At 38.1% G+C, this 19,258-nt stretch overlaps 1 protein-coding gene and 1 long non-coding RNA gene across 2 annotated transcripts in view; one reads left to right on the top strand and one right to left on the bottom strand.

Annotated features, from left to right (window-relative positions):
* Window positions 1–19,258, bottom strand: part of bcas3 (BCAS3 microtubule associated cell migration factor) — a 351,457-nt gene that overhangs the window by 43,907 nt on the left and 288,292 nt on the right. The window lies entirely within an intron of this gene.
* LOC116737251 (uncharacterized) lies at window positions 410–17,917 on the top strand. Its single transcript, XR_004342757.1, has 3 exons — window positions 410–509; window positions 15,012–15,013; window positions 17,906–17,917. It is a non-coding gene; the product is annotated as an uncharacterized LOC116737251 (long non-coding RNA).

Below are 19,258 nucleotides of genomic sequence, written 5' to 3'. Positions count from 1 at the left end.
AAGGACAACATTGATTTAAGAAACAAAACGATGCTATGAATAGTTTGCTCATTAAAATATAGTTGGGTCAAAATTTAGTCACGAGACCTGGTGGAGAGAGGTCTCCACCTGCTATTGGATGTTTGCTAACCTGATGTAGAGAGTAACACATAATGATCTTTTACTGTGGAAACTCTCACTGTAATATCACCAGAATGTGTGCTGAGAAATGTGCTGCATCTTACTATACTGGACTCATAAAGAGTTTACATTTTAAGAGACATTCTTCATATAAAAGCATTCCAAACTTAAAGCTGCAGTATATAACTTTTATAAGAAAATAAATATGTTTTACATATTTGTTAAAACTATGTTGTCACAGTATAATATGAAACAAATAATCTATGAAAAAGAAATCAAGTTCCTCTGCTTGTGTTCCTACTGCTATCTGGAGAAATACACTAATTATTCAGAAACAACCAATCATAGCCAGTAGGAGGGACTTAGCGCTCTCAATCACACTCATGTATGTGCTCACATACATGAGGGGTGTATTTCTGCAGATGGCAAAAGCAGAACTGGGAGGAGGTGAAGATGTTGCAACATAGAAATAGTTTAAATACACAAAAAGCATGTTTTTCATAAATTACCCATTGCAGAAAAATTAAATGCATTCAAAAGTTCCACTACTGATTTTGGTTTGAAATTTTTGTGTTATATATCACTTTTTTTTAAATTAATTTTTGAATTTTTTAGTTAGTAAAGCTATGTCTACCAGAACTTATATGGATCCACTAATATGTTTACACAAAGACTTGAAAATATAACAACAGCTTATCTTAAAATAAAACTAAATGCTTAGTTAACAGTGAAGGAAATTATGTTGTATTCAAATTCATCCTTGACCTTGAAGAATGAGAGCGGACTTCAGTCACACCATGTAGAAGTGACATCCTTTACCATGGACACTATGGGAGGTTCTGAAGCAAAGGGATGAAGCTGCTGTGGTTGAATTAAAGAAATAAACAAATTTTAGAATAAGAGCTGAACTTATCAATGAAAAAAGATAAATAAAAGATGTGGCAGTTCCACAGCTGCACCTCTCATCTGGATGTTGAACATTGGTTTTCATCAAACCAAGGCACAGGACAGGGAGTGGGGAGTACACTTCACGGTACAAGCATGGCCAGCTAATTGATTTCAGGCTGGATTGTGTTGCTGTGTAATGAAGCAGGATAACGTGATGATGACGCTGGGATGGTCATGGTGATGACTTTCACAGGGACTCCAGCCTCATTTGTTTGTTTGACAAGCTGCAGCCTTGTGTGTGTGTGTTGGGTGTGCATCTCGTTTTGGCATTGAAGATATGGATTAAACTATAGAGGTGATAGACGATATGTTTACAGGAGAATGTTTGCTTTCTGCACAATATTCAATTACGTGGTTTGAGTGTGTCAGCGCCTGAGTATCTCCATGTATGTCTATATGAGACGGAGTATGTTTGCCTTGTCATTTGAGCATCAAACGTTGTGCGAAAGGGTCAAAGGCCTTTATCAATCACACAGAAATTGTTCTCATCCATCGTCATTTTTCTCCCTATGTCTCTAATCCAACCCCATTTTCGGAGAAGTGTTCCAATCCAAACCAGTCTAAACCAGTACTATTCCCTGTTTACTGGAGCACAAATAAATACTTTAGAGTTATTTACAAAGCTGTACCAGTGATATACAATGTGGCACCCCAACATCCCCACTAAAAGTCCCGACTAGGAATTATGGTAATATGGAATTCCATGATGTCCTGGAAAAAACGAAGACTAATTCCCCACTGAGCTCAGGAATGAATGACACAAACACACAGACAGAACAGCCCAAAAACTGTTTAAAGAGCTGTTTTTATCTGAGATTTTTTATAATAGTTATGAAACACTAAGACGGGGTGACTGTTCTTACAATAAAATGCATTCTGAAAAACTCATCAGATATAAGAACACTGAAAAACTCTTTTATTCCAAAGTCATACAGTTATAAACGTACCACTTGGCAGAAGGATCACAAACAGCAATATTCAGCTCTCTGAGGAGTCCAGTGAATGAAAAGGTCATAACTCTGCTTTTCTGTTCATGAAAAAAGAAATGTACGAACTAATACGAATATGTGATCACAGGACTTTTGTAAGTAGTGAGAGATTGTTGGAACAAAATGGAAATGCTTATGTGTCACATATTTTCAACACACACCAGCGCAGTCTACTACATGAAAAAAGTGACAGAAGTAAAAACCATCTGCTGACTGTTTTCAGTCAATTCCAGCATTCACTACACCTTAGACAAGAACAGACACTTTAATGTTTCAGTATTATTGCAAGGTTAAAATAAATCAGTCCCCAAAGAATGTTGCCATGTGTTTTTGTGTGTGATTGTTGTGGCCTTAAATTATTGATTTTGCTGCAACTTTTTCAAAAAGTGGTGACCACATTTACCAACTCTTCTTTCATATTTGCAACACAGTCTCATAGGACACTGTGATAGAATAGTAATAGTTTTAGCAAATATGTAAAATAAACATTTTTTGTTTCTGAAAGTTACATACTCCAGTATTAACATGCATGGATTAACCAGTCATCATTTCGCTAACATTACCTGATGCAGCTGAATTACTCCACTAACTCGATTTATTTGGAAGAAAACTCTGCAAGGTTTATTGGCTTTTGGCTCTGGCTATTTGCTGAACATGACACAGACCATAACGTTCGACTCGGCAGCTCTCCCTTCGGTTAAGGCTGATAATAAATGCCATTTATTGCCACTGGAAGAGCATTACCCTGTTCTAACATGTACACATTCCCTACCATAAATATTGATTTCATGTAAATAATTATTTTGAAAAACATATTTGATAAAATGTTCCTTCTGCCTTAATGTTTTATTTTGTATTGATTTGTATTATTTTTGTATTTTATTTCAGTGTTTAAAATGACATAATTTGCTTACTTTGTTTTTTTCTGTTGGATTACATCATTTTAAAATATCAAATAAGATTTTCTGATCAGTTTCTCAGTACTTGAGTAGCCTATTTACCAAATACTTTTTTACTTTTACTTGAGCAAAAATATGTTATTTGAGTTACTCTTATTTGAGTAGCACTACTTCAACACTAATAACTACTAATTATTTAATGCTAGGGACAACCGCAATGCTCTTTCATTTCCGTGCAGAAGTTGTGCTCACTATTACTTTTGACATATTTAAAAGAAATCTTTATTGTAACAATAGAAAGAGGAAAGAGTGAAGGAGGACACATCAGAGCAGAGGCAGCAGGGTGAGGGTGCTGGATCTTCTCAGGTAGGGAGGGATTATAAATTGCTGAGAAAAAATATCTGTTGCAAGGAGAAACTGGGCAGGTATGAAGTCAGGACTTTTACTGATATTTTACAATCAGTCTAATTCACACTGCAAAACATGTTTTGTCTTCATAGCCAGCATACATCCTTTGCAAACAGTTTATTTCTCATACATTGTCTGATTTTAAAGAAATAGACTTCAGAGATTAGAAACAATAATTTCTTAGAGTTCTGCAAAGTATGAATTAAAATCATATTCACAGTTTTAACCTAGAAGACTAGTTTTGCATTTGACAGGGTATCTTTCTATAAATTGTAATTTCATCCGAAATAAAACCCCGATTTCTCTGTGGATGTCTAAAAAAAGCTTCCTCTGTAATGCCTACAGCAACGTGTGTATGTTCTGTTGTCTGACAACTGGTCCTGCCTTCTGTGGTCTGCTGTCTGAATACTGGAATATTGTACAGTGCGTGCTTGCATTCTCTCAGGGGGGTAAACGAAGAGGATTCCCATCACTAAAGCCACAACCCCGTGTTCCTGGAAATCCTCCACAATCCCATTTGATCTCAACACCCTGCCTCGCCTAATGTGTCCCTAAGCTGGCCTTATCACACCAGAGGGGATAAATACAGATGTACAGTTGCATCGTCAGCAGGTTATAGAAGAAATATAAAAATATCTATCTTACCATGTTTATAGTGAATCGAGTAGTGTATACTTAACAACAGAGATAAATGATTCTGCTTGCATTAAAGAAAGGAGGAGGGACTAAGAGAGAGAGAAAGAGAGAGAGGCATTTAGCTAACAGAGAAAGAAAAGCATTACAAAACGTCTAACACTACTCCACTAGCCTCATTCATTCTAACAGAATAAATCCTCCATTATCATGACTCTCTTGGGTCTAAAAGCAAGCATCTTACAGGGAATTAATCACATTGGATAGAAGGGATGGGGAGAACATTTCATTTCCTCATCAGGTTTGGGGAGAATTGTTCTGGAAGCCAAGCGGCCACCTGGGAATGCTCTCCTCAGTCTTTGCTCTCATCTTCTTGCTTTTGTCTGTTTAAAGCCACTGCCTGTCACAGACTGGGCCTGGGCTGTTTATTCTGTCTACGCTGGAGTTTTAGCACTGTCAAGCAATAAAAAGAAAAACATCTCTCCTCTGTTTGAGCAATACAGACTACACCGTAGTTATAAAGTGCATGAAAAAGGACATCTTGTTTTCACAATTTTGCACAAATAAAAATCTAAAATGAGTTACATGAATTTGTATTCAGATTTTCCCACCCCTGCCAGTACTTATTAGAACTACATACTGCTTCCATTACTGTGATTTTAAAAGTGGTCTACAAAGCTTATAAGGTATCCTGAGGGACCAAGGCAACCAATATTTATCAGAAGGATTCACCAAGCAGGACAGACCCAGAAGCACAAGGAAACATTCTGGAATGAGTCTGATTCTGCGGTTACATCTTAGCCCTGACAGAATGTGAAGATCCTGCTGTATTATTTTAGTGCTACATACCATAAGGTTTGAAAAAGGTACACGAGTATTATGCCATGTCACAAGAGGAAAAGATAAATTTGCCCAAGCTTTTTTGGCTTGTCAGTGTATAATTTACGTGTACCCAACTCTACGATGTGGCTTTTAAGTCTTCTGCCTAATTCTTTGGAGGAACTTATTGAGCAGCTCAAATGGAGAAGGTTGGCTGGTAGGAGTCTATGGTTTCTGCTCTGTGTAATAGGTTGTCAGGACGTTCCAGTATAAATGTGATTAAAGCTGAAAAAGTAAACTTAAAGAGAAGTGCATGTGCCTGTGTGTGTGGGGGTGTGTGTGTGTGTCCAGTTCAAGGCCAGTCAAGTCTCCTTAGGTCTCAAAACAAGTGCCATAAATTCAGCCTCTACTTACCTGCTATAAAAATGTCAAGAGAAGAGGATTTTATTGGGCCACACACACAGACAAATGCACGCCTACACACACCCACAGACACACAAATACATGCATGTATGTGTGTATGTAACCTTTATTTAACCAGGCATGTCTCATTGTAATTAAAAATCTCCTTTGAGAGATAACAATTTAAGTCACAAAAACCACAGCTCTGCTAATGACTTTTATTCAGCATATCTGATCTATGTTGACAGAGGCATGGCATCCTAACAGGAAACAGTCTTAAAGGGATCCACGATTAGTTGTAACAATAGACTTTATTTGAGAAATATTTATTTCAGATGTAAAAATAAAATAATAATAAAAATACTGTGGTCTGTTTGGTTTTTATACATTTATATAAATTATCGTCACACAGATGTCATGTTGTTTATGTTGCAAAGGATTCTGGGTAGATGATGTATGCTTGGTTCAATTATGCTAACTCTGTCCAGCTAAAACAGTAATGAGTAACATTACTGCTCTGGTTTTTAAATTTGAACCAGAGCGTTTTGGAACTGATGGGAATATAGAAGTCCCAAGAGATAATGAAGATGAGGAGGACCAAACAGAGGAAGAGGACGGAGTTGGCCAAAGAAGCTAGTGTTTGTGCTGCTGGTGCCACCTTCAGCTTCATAAATGAAACAATGAATGTGAGTAGTTCTGTAAGTAGCTCTGTGTCCGGTCCAGTCCGGAGTTCGATCCGGTAACAGCCATCTGGTCTTTGGTTCAGTGTCATGTCGGTGGTTTCACATTCAGTACCAATGACAGTAGCAATAATTCTGTTATCATTTAGAACAGCTTCCAGCATTGCCTGTTTCTGAAGTTTCTCGCAGCGTCTTTCACTTGTTAGCTGGCAGCAAGGTTTAGGCGTTTTGTGGATGAAAACTGTTGATAGCTTGCGAAGATAACAATCACCTATTAGATTCTATATCAGTTTTGCTCGAATAAGTCTTCTGGAGAGAAATTTTGAGGGGTTAAATATAGGTCCTATGGAAGTTGTGTGCAGTTCATTTCCACTGCACACAACTTCTTTTCATGTAGGAAGTGAGGCAGACTCACTTCACTTTTTTATTTGTAAATTACAGCAGTGTGGCATTCTCTAAATTTACACCAGTCAAATGGAATACAATAAATAACAACACAGGTAAAGTTAGCCTTCTTGTGTTTACTCTGTAGATTCCAGTACAGAACGAACCCAATGGTGTCATCAACCCAGCAAAGTGAAAAAATGACAACTTCCATGGGTAAAAAATATAATAAAAGATATACATTTTTGAAGTAATTGAGTTTTTACATATCACAATCAGTATTTTTTTAGTTAATATAGTAGAAAATGATAACCCATTTAGACCAACATGTTCAACTAATCATGAATTCCTTAAAAGGGATCCATGATTAGTTGAACACAGGTTTTTTAGTACCTATTTATGCCCACAACATTTCTCTCCAGAAGACAGTCATTTGTACAAGCAAAACTGATGAAGGATGTAACAGGTGGTCGTTACCTTCACAAGCTAAACAGCAGACAAATACCAGCTCCTTTGCCCAACTCTGTCCTCTTCCTCAGTTCGGTCCTCTTCATCTTCATTACCTTGTGATTCCTACATTTCCATCGATTTCAACGCACTCCAGTTCGAACTGAAAAGGCTTAAAGACATTACTCATTGCTGTTTTAAGTAACAGTGATGAGTAATGTCTGGACCAAGTAGACGTTATTTACACAGAATGCACTGCAGGGTAAACAACATGGTGACATCCGTGTGACAATATTTTATTAAAATTTATAAAAACTAAACAGCCTACAGTGTTATTACTGTAATGTTTTTACATCTAAAATAAAGATTTATCAAATAAAGTCTATTGTTACAACTAATCATAGATCCCTTTACGGTTCTATAGAACTATGGAACACTGCAAGTGAAAATTTAATTTTCTCTTTCATAATTTTTATAGCGCTTTGGTGGAGTTTTATTACGTTAAGATGGTAAAATAACCTGAAATTATTGAATCTGGTATAGGACCATGTGTGGGCAAGGCTTATAACCGCATGTGGGGAGGAAAGCCTGGCCTGTTGGATCAGTTAATTCTGTTTCCAATAGAAAGGTGTCAGAAGACACAGTGTCTGACAGTTTGTTGAATATACTGTAGCTTGGCATAGCTGCAGAGCAGTCAGGGTGGAAAGTGTACTTCCTGATGCCTGCGGTCTCTTTCAGGCCACAGAGCAAAAATCCTTAGCAATGTTTTGAGGTGCTGACTTAGCCTCCAGATTCCCCTGAATATGATGTGCTGCTAAAACAAGTCTGACCAATGGAGGCCCCACCTCACCATTCACAGGATTCAAAGGATCTGCTGCTAATACTTGCCAGATAGATGCCAGAGAGAGAGCACACTCTCACGGTGTAGCTGGGCCTGCTGTGGCTCAGTGGTAGAGGAGATGTCTAGCAGATTGGAAAGTTGTGATTCCAGCTCCCTGCTGTCATATCAGTGTGCTCTTGAGCAAGGCACTTTTACCCAAAGCTGCCTAGTGATTGATGTGTGAATGTATGTTCATTTGTAGACGTAAATGAGTGAATGTGGCTGTAATGTAAAGTACTTTGAGAGCTTTGCATAATAAGACTAGAAATAATTTAGATTTAATTAAAGTCCCTTGGGTTGCTAGGGGAACCAACACAATATAAGATATGCAACTACAATGTCTTTTGTTGTTTGATATAAATACTGACAATATGAAAAGTATTTGTTGCATTAACAAGTTAATCAGACTGACATTTATTTATATTTTTAGCTTCTACAACAAAGGAAAAAACTTTACATAAATACCTTTTAAAATGGAACTTGGCATATTTGTGGATGAAGGAAAAAAAGTCATGTTCTTTGGATCCTAATGGACAAAGGTGAATGATGCTTGCATATCCAAACTAGTTGAAGCAGTTATTGATTTAAGTATGGTTGAAGCTCTTCAACCATCCTAGGGACATTCGGCATGTCTTTGAGTATAGAATCATATGTCCCTGTGCTTGAGATGAATTTTAACTATAGAGGTCTATGGATCAAAAAATAGTACAGTCACATTCGTTAAGCTTACATTTCTATCTTAAAATGTTTTTTTATTGCTCTGATATAATACTCTAATCTTAAATATCATTAGCTGTGCGCAAAAAGAAGTCACCTTTATTAAGGCTTGAAAGTATCAATTTGGGTGGAATTAATCAATTTAATGTGTTTCATTTAGTGATAGAATCACTGAATTTTCAATAATATTATTATGTTGTCAGAAAATAGATCGTAATGATACATTTAAAAACTTTCCCCAACTTTAATGTAACATTTGTTCAGCTGAGAAAAAAACACTGGAAATAAAGAAATAAAGCTGGAGTGACCTGGGTGGATAAGGTTACACACACTGAAACTAAGAATTTTGAAAGTATATTTTTATTTATTTTTAATTAAGAACTGCTAGTGAAATATTTCAGCTCTTCAGTCATTGAATTCATTTTACTAATCTTTATTCAGATATGGTGTAATAATCTTTTGTCCACTCCCCATAAATGCATGTTCCTGTTTTTGTTTCTTTTTTCACTTCTTTCTTCATTTTAATAAAAATAACACACTGAAAGTGATTCTTTGTAACCAAAAAATTTTATGTGTGTGCATGGTGAAAAATAAAATGAAAAAAACAAAATAAACAAACAAAAAACAGAACAACAAGATTTCCAGTTCCAGTTCCATTTTTTTGTTTCCATTTAGAAGTATTTATCTGTTGGGACTGTGTTTCTAAACTTGTTAAAGAAAAAAAGTGAAAGTAATCTGAAACTGGTCCCAAACGTCCCACCTATCAATTCACCCCAGACTGACGTTCTCAAGCTCAGCCTGTTCCTTTGGTATCAAAGGGAAAATGTCACTGATTTGTTTTGGGAAGGTGTGCAAACAGAGTTGGTGATAAGGGTCTCAGGGTGATCAGGTGCCTCCTTCTGACAGGAAGAAGAGATTCTTTTTGGTAAATATGAGTCTAACTAGCTCAATAAAAACCAAACATTTGAGAAACACTCTGCAACCTGGACTAGTTTTAGAAAATAACGATGCCCTTTGGTGAGATCCTGAGGCTGCTTCTCAGAATCTGTGTTTTAGTAAAAACATTTCACTAAAACACAGAGATATGATATAATATTCATCAACAATATCCAACATGGTGTCCGATACTTCTCTGCATATGTGTGTTGAGGGAGGCAGAGTAAGAGAGACAGAGTTCCTGTGAAGATGTGACCTGCTGGAGGAACATACGCATTTACAGACATGAAAGCCAGCAACAGCATGCAGTGTGTGTGTGAGACTACCAATGCATGTGTGTGACACATCTGGGACTGTAATCAGTGAGCTTCTTTCAAGAGCTGCCAAAGCAAACAGGCCAATAAGGAATCCACTTTACAGACCATCGATCTCCGCTCCCCACAGCCAACACAAACACGTACACACACCATCACACACACGGTCAGTGTAGCTCCCTGCACATACAGAGGAGCAGTTCCATTCATTCATATAAAGTAGCTTAGTTTAAAAGTGCACAGAGTTAAAGGACATATACTGTTACACGAACCACTGAACATACACACACGCATACATACCCCCACGCACGCCAACACAAAATCCTCCACAAGCCATTATCTAATGACAGAATACAATAATAAAGGACAGCAATGTTTCCCTGTTATCAAAAAAGATATTGCAGTTGCTGCTGTTCAGCCTCTTCTGTCAGTGCACACCCCCACACACACACGCACGGCCACCCCCACACAAATGCAAAGAGCCACATAGAAAACTAGATCTCAAATGAAGTTTTGCTTTCTGTGTGAAAAGCTGTTGCACCAGCAGAAGACACAAGAGGAAAAACAACAGGAAACTTTGCATCATGTGAATGATTCAATCAGTCATACAAACTTCTGCTCATGCAGAGATCTAAGGAAATCACTTTTATTCTTCTATATTTATACTTACACCAACCAATTTATGTACAATAACTTACACTATAACAAACTACAATTTATACTATAATATTTCCTTCATATTTTTAACAATAAATCGCACCGTCTTGGTCAAACTAATCCCTTATATTCCTTTTTTCAGAGAAGGAACAGGGGGAACAATGAGGTGAAAAACAGAAAACAAATAAACAATGGAAATATTGTTTTGTGGTCTGAATGATTCAGAGCGTCCCGCTCTGCAGATCCATCAGCTTTTAAAACACTTCCAGATGAACCTCAGACAATAGGACGAGAGAAAACAAGGCTATCACGTCATCCATTTACTTTGGGCTGCTGTGGTGAACAACAATAAATCCTGCAGGGGCAGGACACAAGCACACCCCCACTCTCCAACACACACAAGAAAGTGTGTTTGTCCGTGTGTGTGTGCAGCGATCTGGAAAAGGAAACCAGATAGATTGAGCTGATAGGTAACTGCATGTACTTGAAAGCCAAGGCATAATGCAAGCCACCAACAGGTTGTTTTTACAGTGCATGTGCACATTCACAATACTCACACTTGCTGTGTGTGTATCTGTGTGTATTGAGGTGCTGCTGCATGCAAACACACCCCTACACACACTAACTCACAGCCAAGTGCAGGAGACAGCCTCCATTGAGAAAATCAACGAGCTGTGCCTCTCCTGAGACTGCATCTACACACACCTACACAAACAAACACACACCGATGCACAAAGGCAGGCATACAAACCGAAGCTATCGCTAGCAGCATCAGAGAGAGAACCAGTGACTGTGACGGAGCTGTGAAGTTGTTCTGGCAAACCAGCAGCTTGCTTCATATTTATGCTCTTTGAAAATCCATGTGTGTAATAAAAGGAGCAAACTCCAGCAACATGGCCGCTCTGTGGGTGATGACATTAAGTCTAATGCTCCAGGTAACCTGAGATTAACTTGACTACGGTTGAAACCAGAAGTTTACATACTCAGAAAACAAGAAACACTTTTGTCCACAATGTCTGAAGACTAACCTTCTCTTCTTCTAGGTCAGTTAGAATAACCAAACTGATTTCTATTTGCTAAATGCCACAATAATGAGATAGAATTTGTCTATATATCAATGTCTTCAAAATCACAAGTTTATATGTATTGCTTATCCAGTCTTTCTAATTAGTTTAGAGCCAATCTGCCCTCATTTCCATAACTCTTCAAAACAAACCTCGGTCTATAAACAATTATATTCATACTGGACTATGGTATTACTACATGTCATTCTAAGTCATTCCATTCACAACTCTTACATATTTTAGTGTTGATGTGTCAACATCCACAGAACATTTGTAAATTTAAACTTAATTTCCTAACTTTCCACAGTTCATACTGAACTTTTCCACCACTGCATCATTTTATTGGTTCCATCCTTACATGCATATTTCTGTTGTTTTACTTTTTGGTAGTTTATTACTTTTACTTTATTCTTTCATTTTTTTTACTTAGTAGCTCAGTGATTTAAAAAAAAAATAAAGTATTTAACTGGAAAGCTGATTATTTTTGTTTTGTTTTGAGAAGTTGTTCGTGTTTTTTTCCATACATGTGTAGCATCTTGCTGTTCAAAAAACACCAGTGCTGGATTTATGCTCTCAACAATAGGCTCTAGTGGCCTTTATTATTCAGTAAATGGACAGGATAGAGACAGAGAGCACCATTTGGTTATTATTTTCCTGATAATTAGGTGGCACCCTGACTTGGTCATTTTGATCTAAAATGATTGGCTTCATTAATAATTTCCCTCTGCAATTTTTAAAGTTATTCATACCCAAACCAGACCTATTGTTGCACAACAAAAGTGAATCTATGGAATGTGAAGCAATCAAAAATTTGGGTGCATCTAATTCAGTTAGTCACCTAAAAAGGTGTACCAGTGCAACTAGTGAAAAGAGTTAGTCTCTGGTTTACACAGAACCATGATGTTTAAGTAGTTCCACTCCTGTTTCATGTACTGTGTATGTTTCTGAAAGTAAAGTTTGTATGAAATAATTCGAGTACCATTAGTTCATATTAAAAAGTCAAACTTACGACACTAAATTGAGGAATAGTAAGAATATCTTTCCATCAGGTGAATATTCTCACCATATTAAGGATTTTTTTTTTTTGCAAAACTGGTTCTTATCGGATTAGGATAAAAATATCTTAATGGGTGACATCACCTCTTGGTGGAACAGAAAGTCAAGAGATCTAAGCTGAATGAGGTAACCATATGCAGATGGAACCTGTGTGCGTGCGTGTGTGTGTGTGTGTGTGTGGGGTGTGGGGGTGTGTGTGTGTGTGTGTGCATACACATGCAGCTGCAGGAAGGATCCTGCTGAGAAAGAGCAGGACACGTTGTCATCTACTGTGGCCACAGCATCAAAAAAACATGCACACGGGGACACACACACACACACGCCTACACACACATCAAAGCATGTGCGGCCTACTCGTTCCAGCACTGTTGTGGTGTGTGAAAACAAATAACAGCATCACACATACAGACACGCATACACACATACCCAGTTTCTCTGACTCACTCTTGCAGACACACGCTACCACACACATACACAGTATAATCAGTCGATCCGTGCATATACACACACACACTCAGGAGCCCACATAATGGGCCATTTCAGCACCGAGACCACAGCTAATACAGTAAATGACAGAGAAGGACTGGGAGAGGGCCAATCTAAATGTGACACTGATTTCTGTAGTGTGTGTGCATGCATGGGGGCGTGCAGGGGTGTGTGTGTGTGGTGTTTACGCCCCATACACCGTGACTCTGCAGGCTGGGGCACAGATGCCGGTGTGGCCGCAGTGCTGTTGGGTTCACCGTCCCGACCTGCTGCGGTTCATGGATCCATGTTCAGTCTTACACTGAGCTACATGCATGGAGTGCTGTCCTTAAATAACATGGCTGTGGTGCTGGAAACTCTGACCAAAGTGTCAGTGGAAGCATCAAAGCAGCGTAATGAGAGAGTAGAGAAAAACCAGTCAACAAGGCAGCTCACACCAGTCCAAAACCCAGGAATATACTGTACACTGCGCTGTCTGCTCCAAAGGCTGAACATGCAAATGTGTGTCTGCTTAAGTGCAAAGGATAAGAGAGGACATTAGATAATTTGGCTGAGCTGAAGGATTTAAAGCAGCCCTTACCAAGATGTGTTCTTTTAAAGGAACTTTGAAAAACCCACAGTTCCTTTTCAGAACGCTCCTCTAATCCCCTGCAGCTGAGGCAGAGCGCCACGGACCCTGAGTGGGCCTGCTGGATGAGGTTTCCTTTTGAAGAAAAACACAGTTTATCTTCTCTACGGTTAGCTAAAAAGAGAGAGCTGCTGGGTTCTGGAAAATGCCCTGGGATGAGACGTAATGATCTGATGGTCGACAAATGGAAATGAGTTTAATGCAGTACTGACTGCCACCAAATAAACCCTGTTTGTCACCATTCTTTGTTTGGAGTAAATGGCCCATTTTTTTAAGAACAAGTTCCTAAACACAACAGGGGAAAGTATTACTCATTTCCCAGAATCAGTGACTACATGACCAAGCTGTTCTCACAGTAACTATAGCAATGAAACTCCTCTAAACTTGGCAAACCAACTAAGGCTGGGCAATATGGCTTAAAAATAAAATTTCCAATTTCTTTAAACCAAATCCAATTTACAACTTGAATCGATTCTCTTTTTCCCTTGAAAAAAGGCAAAGAGAAATGACTGAAAATATTCTGAAAAAATTGGTTTTAATTTGAATAATTCCTTTGAGAGTTGACCTGAATTGAAAAAAAGAACCTTTGTATATTTTTGTTTGACCCCCCCTCCAAAAAAAAAAAAAAAAACTTGTTTGGCAAACTGTAAAACCAGGTTAGTAAACAGAATGGTAGTTCCTGAGCATTCCAGCATCACTCCAAACTATGGAAGGCCAAGGGATTCATTGGCGAAAAAAACAGAAAATTTGATTAATCAACAGAATTGATTCACCACCCAGTCCTCAAAACAAACTTAGCTCAATACCAAACCTAAGCTAATCTACTCTTAAGCTTAAATTAACTAAGGAATCCTTAAAATGAAAGAGACTGAAAAAAAGAACACAAACTTTCCACATGTAAGACCATCTTGTTGCAGTGGAGTCAGACATGGAAACACGGGAGCAGTATTATTTGAAATTAACCCTGGAAGAACTTGCTACTCATTTTCTGATCACAACAGGAAGCAAAGAGGGAATCGTCTCAAACATGTGAGGCATTTCTGGGCCAAAGTGAGCACCAAAGTAGGTGCTTTAGAAAAAATGTAAAAAAAAAAAAAAAGTCAAAAATTATGTGTGGACTCCAAAATTAAATTATGGTTGAAAGATGTTTGGTAGTTTGTGAATCTGTCTGAAATTCCTTTTAACACCTTTAAACAAAGAGGAACTTCTGTAAAGATGCAGACGGGGATTTCTGTGGCCTGTCATGCAACAGACATCAGTAAAGCTGAAAAATACTGAAACATCAAAGCATTTTCCTGCTTTGGGCTTAAAATTACAGAACAGAATAAAAAAAATCATTATTTGTCCAGGGATATGTTCTATAACATCCCAGTATTTGAACGTAGTGCTGAATTTCTGCTCAGTTCGACGTGGATCCACCTGATCTGAGCTACTTAACATCACGCTGCTCTCTGATTGGGCGATTCCCCTCTGCTGTCTTCAGAGATTTGAGTCTTGTAAAATCCTAAATATAATTTTCATGCACAATTCTAAATTTAATGGAGTCGTTTGAATCACAAGCAATAGTTGCTGAAATTATTTTAAATATTGTAATTCTTTAGAGGGAGTTTCTTAAAATATTCCAGTTCAAAATGTTATATTTTTTTAAGACTCAAATAAAATTTTATTTTATTTTTTTATTTTTACTGTTACAACTGGTGGAATACTTCCAAATAAAGATGGGTATTAAAAAAAAAGATAAGAGTCTGAAGGGCTGGCTGTTCCCTGGAGCTGCAGCTTTATGGAGCTCTTGCTGTCATCATTGTCAGTTATTTGTCAGTTTGATTAGGATCATTTGAAGTGTAACATTGCTGTTTCCTGATGGAAACATGCACATAGATAATTTCCAGAATAAAGCCTAAGCCCTACATCTATATAAGCATGTACCATACATGTTGATTCATGTATGCATCTGCAGCCATAAATCAAATCTCCTGCCGCGGATGTGCCTCCACCCCTGCTGTGCAAATTTGTCCAATTAGCCACGGCCCCCATGTGTGGGGTGGAGGGAGCAGGGGGACAAGGGGCGGAGTGTGTGAGCGTGAAGGCACACACACCCACCCACACTCTTGCAGACCCTTACAATCCAGTGTGAAATGGGGCTGTGACACAGTGTGAGGATTAGGCAACAATAAAATGCATTTCACGGCTGCGCTGCTTTACAGGACTGGCCTCCATCGAGCTGTTGGCCCCAACTCAGCCACCGCTCCACCCCTTTAATCTGCCCCTCTATTGAAACACACACACGCAGAACAAATCCACACCCTGGGGGAGACGCAACAACATGCTTGTCCAAATGAAGTTGTACGCTTCCATCTCTGGCAGCAGATTAGTCGTCGCTTGTCATGAACGGAGCATAAAACTGTGGACAAATGGTTCATTCCTCAGGCTGTGACTTTTACTGTGGTATGGAATCATTTCTAGACATTTCACACATCAAGTTTCATTGAAAAATAAGTCATTACTCTCTCATGGAGCAAACAAAATAATAAAGATAATTTATAGTATGGATGATCTGACTTGCAATATGCATTAGTAGTTCTTTCATTGCATCATGATGCTGAAATAATTTTTAACTAAAGAATAAATTGTTGCAAACACTGAGGGATATAAAACTGAAATCCTGTAACTTGCAGAGTCCAAAGTTTTGATATGGACCAACCGGTGTGCAACAGCTAATGAAATTATGGAAATTATATTTAATCAAAAGCATCAAAACTTCATCAACCATCACGTCTTTCCAGGAATGATTTACGGCAACCCCGAAACTATAAACCCCTCCACCAACAGCAAACATAATGATACAGTTTACATGGCCCAGAATGCATTGCTGCCAAAGTATTAATATGGACCATCAAGATTCTGCATTTTGTAAACAACTTGGACAACTTCAAAACTTCTTTATCAGGAAGTGAAACGTTTGCAGATTAAGCTCTCCTCCTGACCGTAAAATGATTCCCACTCCTCCAAACATTTCATTTGGTTTTACATGTAAATTTCTCCAGGTATTTGCCACAGAAACAATACAACATTTTATCTGACTCAGTGAGCAAGATTCTCCCTTTACTGCAATTTCTGTTGTGGCAAATGAGTGATTAAGCAATGCATGAATGGAATGAAGATTAACTTGTGCAAAGATAAAAAAGGGAGAAAACTGCCAAGAAAATGGATGAGTTTTGATAGAGCAAATTACAGGAAGTGAACTGGGGTCCAAAATGAGTCAAACTATAAATTATTCTTAACAACGTATTTTTATTTAATAACACTTCAGCAGAAAGAGCGTCTGTCCCTGAGCATCATCACAACTACAGTGCAGATGCAGCCTTACAATGGACGCCACTAATCCAATAATTTAAGCCTTTATTAGGTCTAAAGCATCTTCTGTCACTTTTATTAGGTTTAAAGGGTATAAACCAGGTTGGAACAGACATAAGGTCCCACACAGCATGTGACGGCAGGCCCAGAAAGAATCCCATCACAACAAGCAAACAAACAATGGTGATATGGTCTCCAAGCACTTACACTGAGCCAGGAGTGTTTAAACACACACAGCTTTCTGTCTTATTATTACTGTGTGTGTGTGTGTGTGTGTGGAAGATGTCATCCCGCTATTCTGGACATGAGGGACACAAACGTTTGGCATCAAATCTGCTAATTTTATGTGGATTGTGTGATTCATTTGATTCTTCCTAAAAAACAATTAGACCACATGGGATTATTTACACCAGAAACTGAAAAAAATAATGGATCTGAAAACTAAGAAAATTATAAACATAAGCAGAACAATTAAGAGTTAAGAAAACAACTTTGGTTCCCTCTGGTGACTACTGGCATATTTATGAAAAGAAACTACAGATGGAGGACGGAGGTTTAGCTTCAGTTTTCACCTTGCTGCTCCAAGGCTCGCCTTTTTCTCATACTGGCTTGATTGGATCTTGTGCATGTCTGTAGATGGGTGTGTGTTGTGTGTGTGTGTGCGTGTGGGCGTGTACATGGGGATGCAGACAGTCATCCTGCAGTGCTGGACACATTTAAGGCTCTTATACGAGGGATTATCCAGGATGGCCGAGGGGTCTTAACTTCAACACACAGGGTGTCACTGCAAGGATGCATTAGCAAAAATACCTGATTCACAACATGGTGGTAAAAATGTGCAAAATGATCAATATGGTTTAAAATGGAAACACAGCAACTGTGAATACTGCTGCAATATTAATAATACTAATTTTTCTTTATTTGTAAATATATGCAGATTGAAAAGTTCAGAAAATTGTGGATTATCAGTGAAAGGGGATCAAACCCCAAAAAAAGAAGAGAAAAAAAACAAAAAAACAAGGATTTTTGTGCATAAATAAATACAGACAAAAAGTTCCAGACAAAACAATGAGTCTTTAAAAAGACTGGTCAAAGTTTGAAAGACGGAATTTACATAAAATCATGATGAAACAACCGAATACTACTAACTGGAGAAAACAGAAAGAGTAGGAAAAGATACAGCAAGTCAAAAAGAGTTAAATTAAGAACGAAAAGAAAGAATTGGCAGATGATCCTGTGTTTTTGTCAGTGTCTGCAGCCTGATGAAAAACTGCTGATGTGTGTGTGCGCGTGTGTGATTTGACGGATCTGAGGGGGTGTTATCAGGCGAGGTAAATCGGCCTAAACCTGGTGCTAATGTCTTACTGGGGGTGTGGGAGAGATTAATAAGGACCCGCTCCAAAAGGCTTTAGCTGGCTCGCTAAGATTCTTAACTCGGCTAACCTCCCTTGGCGCAACCTGAAATCCAAAATGAGTGTCCCTGGTTGAGAATACATAAAAACCCCTAAAAACATTCACACCAGTCAAATTTCCCACAACACGATCAGTTCAACCTTTTTTTCAAACGGGACAATCAGTGAATGTTTCTCAAACAGGATACGGCAGATTGTGGAAAACAGCTTGGAGTTTATGAAGTTCGTTCTCCAGTTTGAAGGTTTGATGTCTGTATTACAGTGGGCTTATTATTATATATTACCTTTCATTTCAAATAATCAACCCCTCTTTGATGGTAAAAATTAATTAAAAGAATGAGTTTTAACTATTTCTTCACATAGTAGAGAAAATAACAGTCCATGTCAGAGGAGGTGAAGAAAACAATACCACAAAATGTGTTGAGACAACTAACCAGAGCTCATTCCCCTCCTGTTGCCCCGACAACTCTAAACAATTATTCCTTGGTATAGAACCGATTTGATTTTTTTTTAAATCTGAAAACTAATAACTAGCAAGTGACTAAAAGCACCTCCTACTATTGTCATAATACCACAAATAATGTCAAAACCTATGCAAATGCTTAACTGATGGTTTAACAGTTGCATTAATTTGAACGTTCCAACAATTATTTTAGTCTTTTAAATCACTTTTCCCTTTTCCATTCCAAAATTCATTAAAGGATCACCTAATCCCATGTTAATGTTAAGCATCTGTAAGTGGATGTGTCCAGAGTGCTGGGATGGAGGAGCAGGCCTGACCTCATCTGTGCTGGACTGAGACACAAATCTGGGTCATTACTGATTCCCAACAACAGCAAGCCTCCACTCCTTCTGCTTGTTAAATGTTCTCCTTCTATTTACTCCACACACACACACCAACACACACACACACACACACAGCTAACTTATAATTACTGGCAACTACAAGATGCTGCTCTTAAAAACTGATCCTGTGACTGACTTTGGTAAGTGTGATTTTAATCCAACTCAGTCCAAGTGATTTT

This window comes from Xiphophorus hellerii, chromosome 18 (assembly GCF_003331165.1).
Source record: "Xiphophorus hellerii strain 12219 chromosome 18, Xiphophorus_hellerii-4.1, whole genome shotgun sequence".
In the NCBI taxonomy this organism is placed as follows: domain Eukaryota; kingdom Metazoa; phylum Chordata; class Actinopteri; order Cyprinodontiformes; family Poeciliidae; genus Xiphophorus; species Xiphophorus hellerii.
Note: the sequence above shows the minus strand (reverse complement) of the source record. Positions and strands in the feature narration are given on the sequence as shown.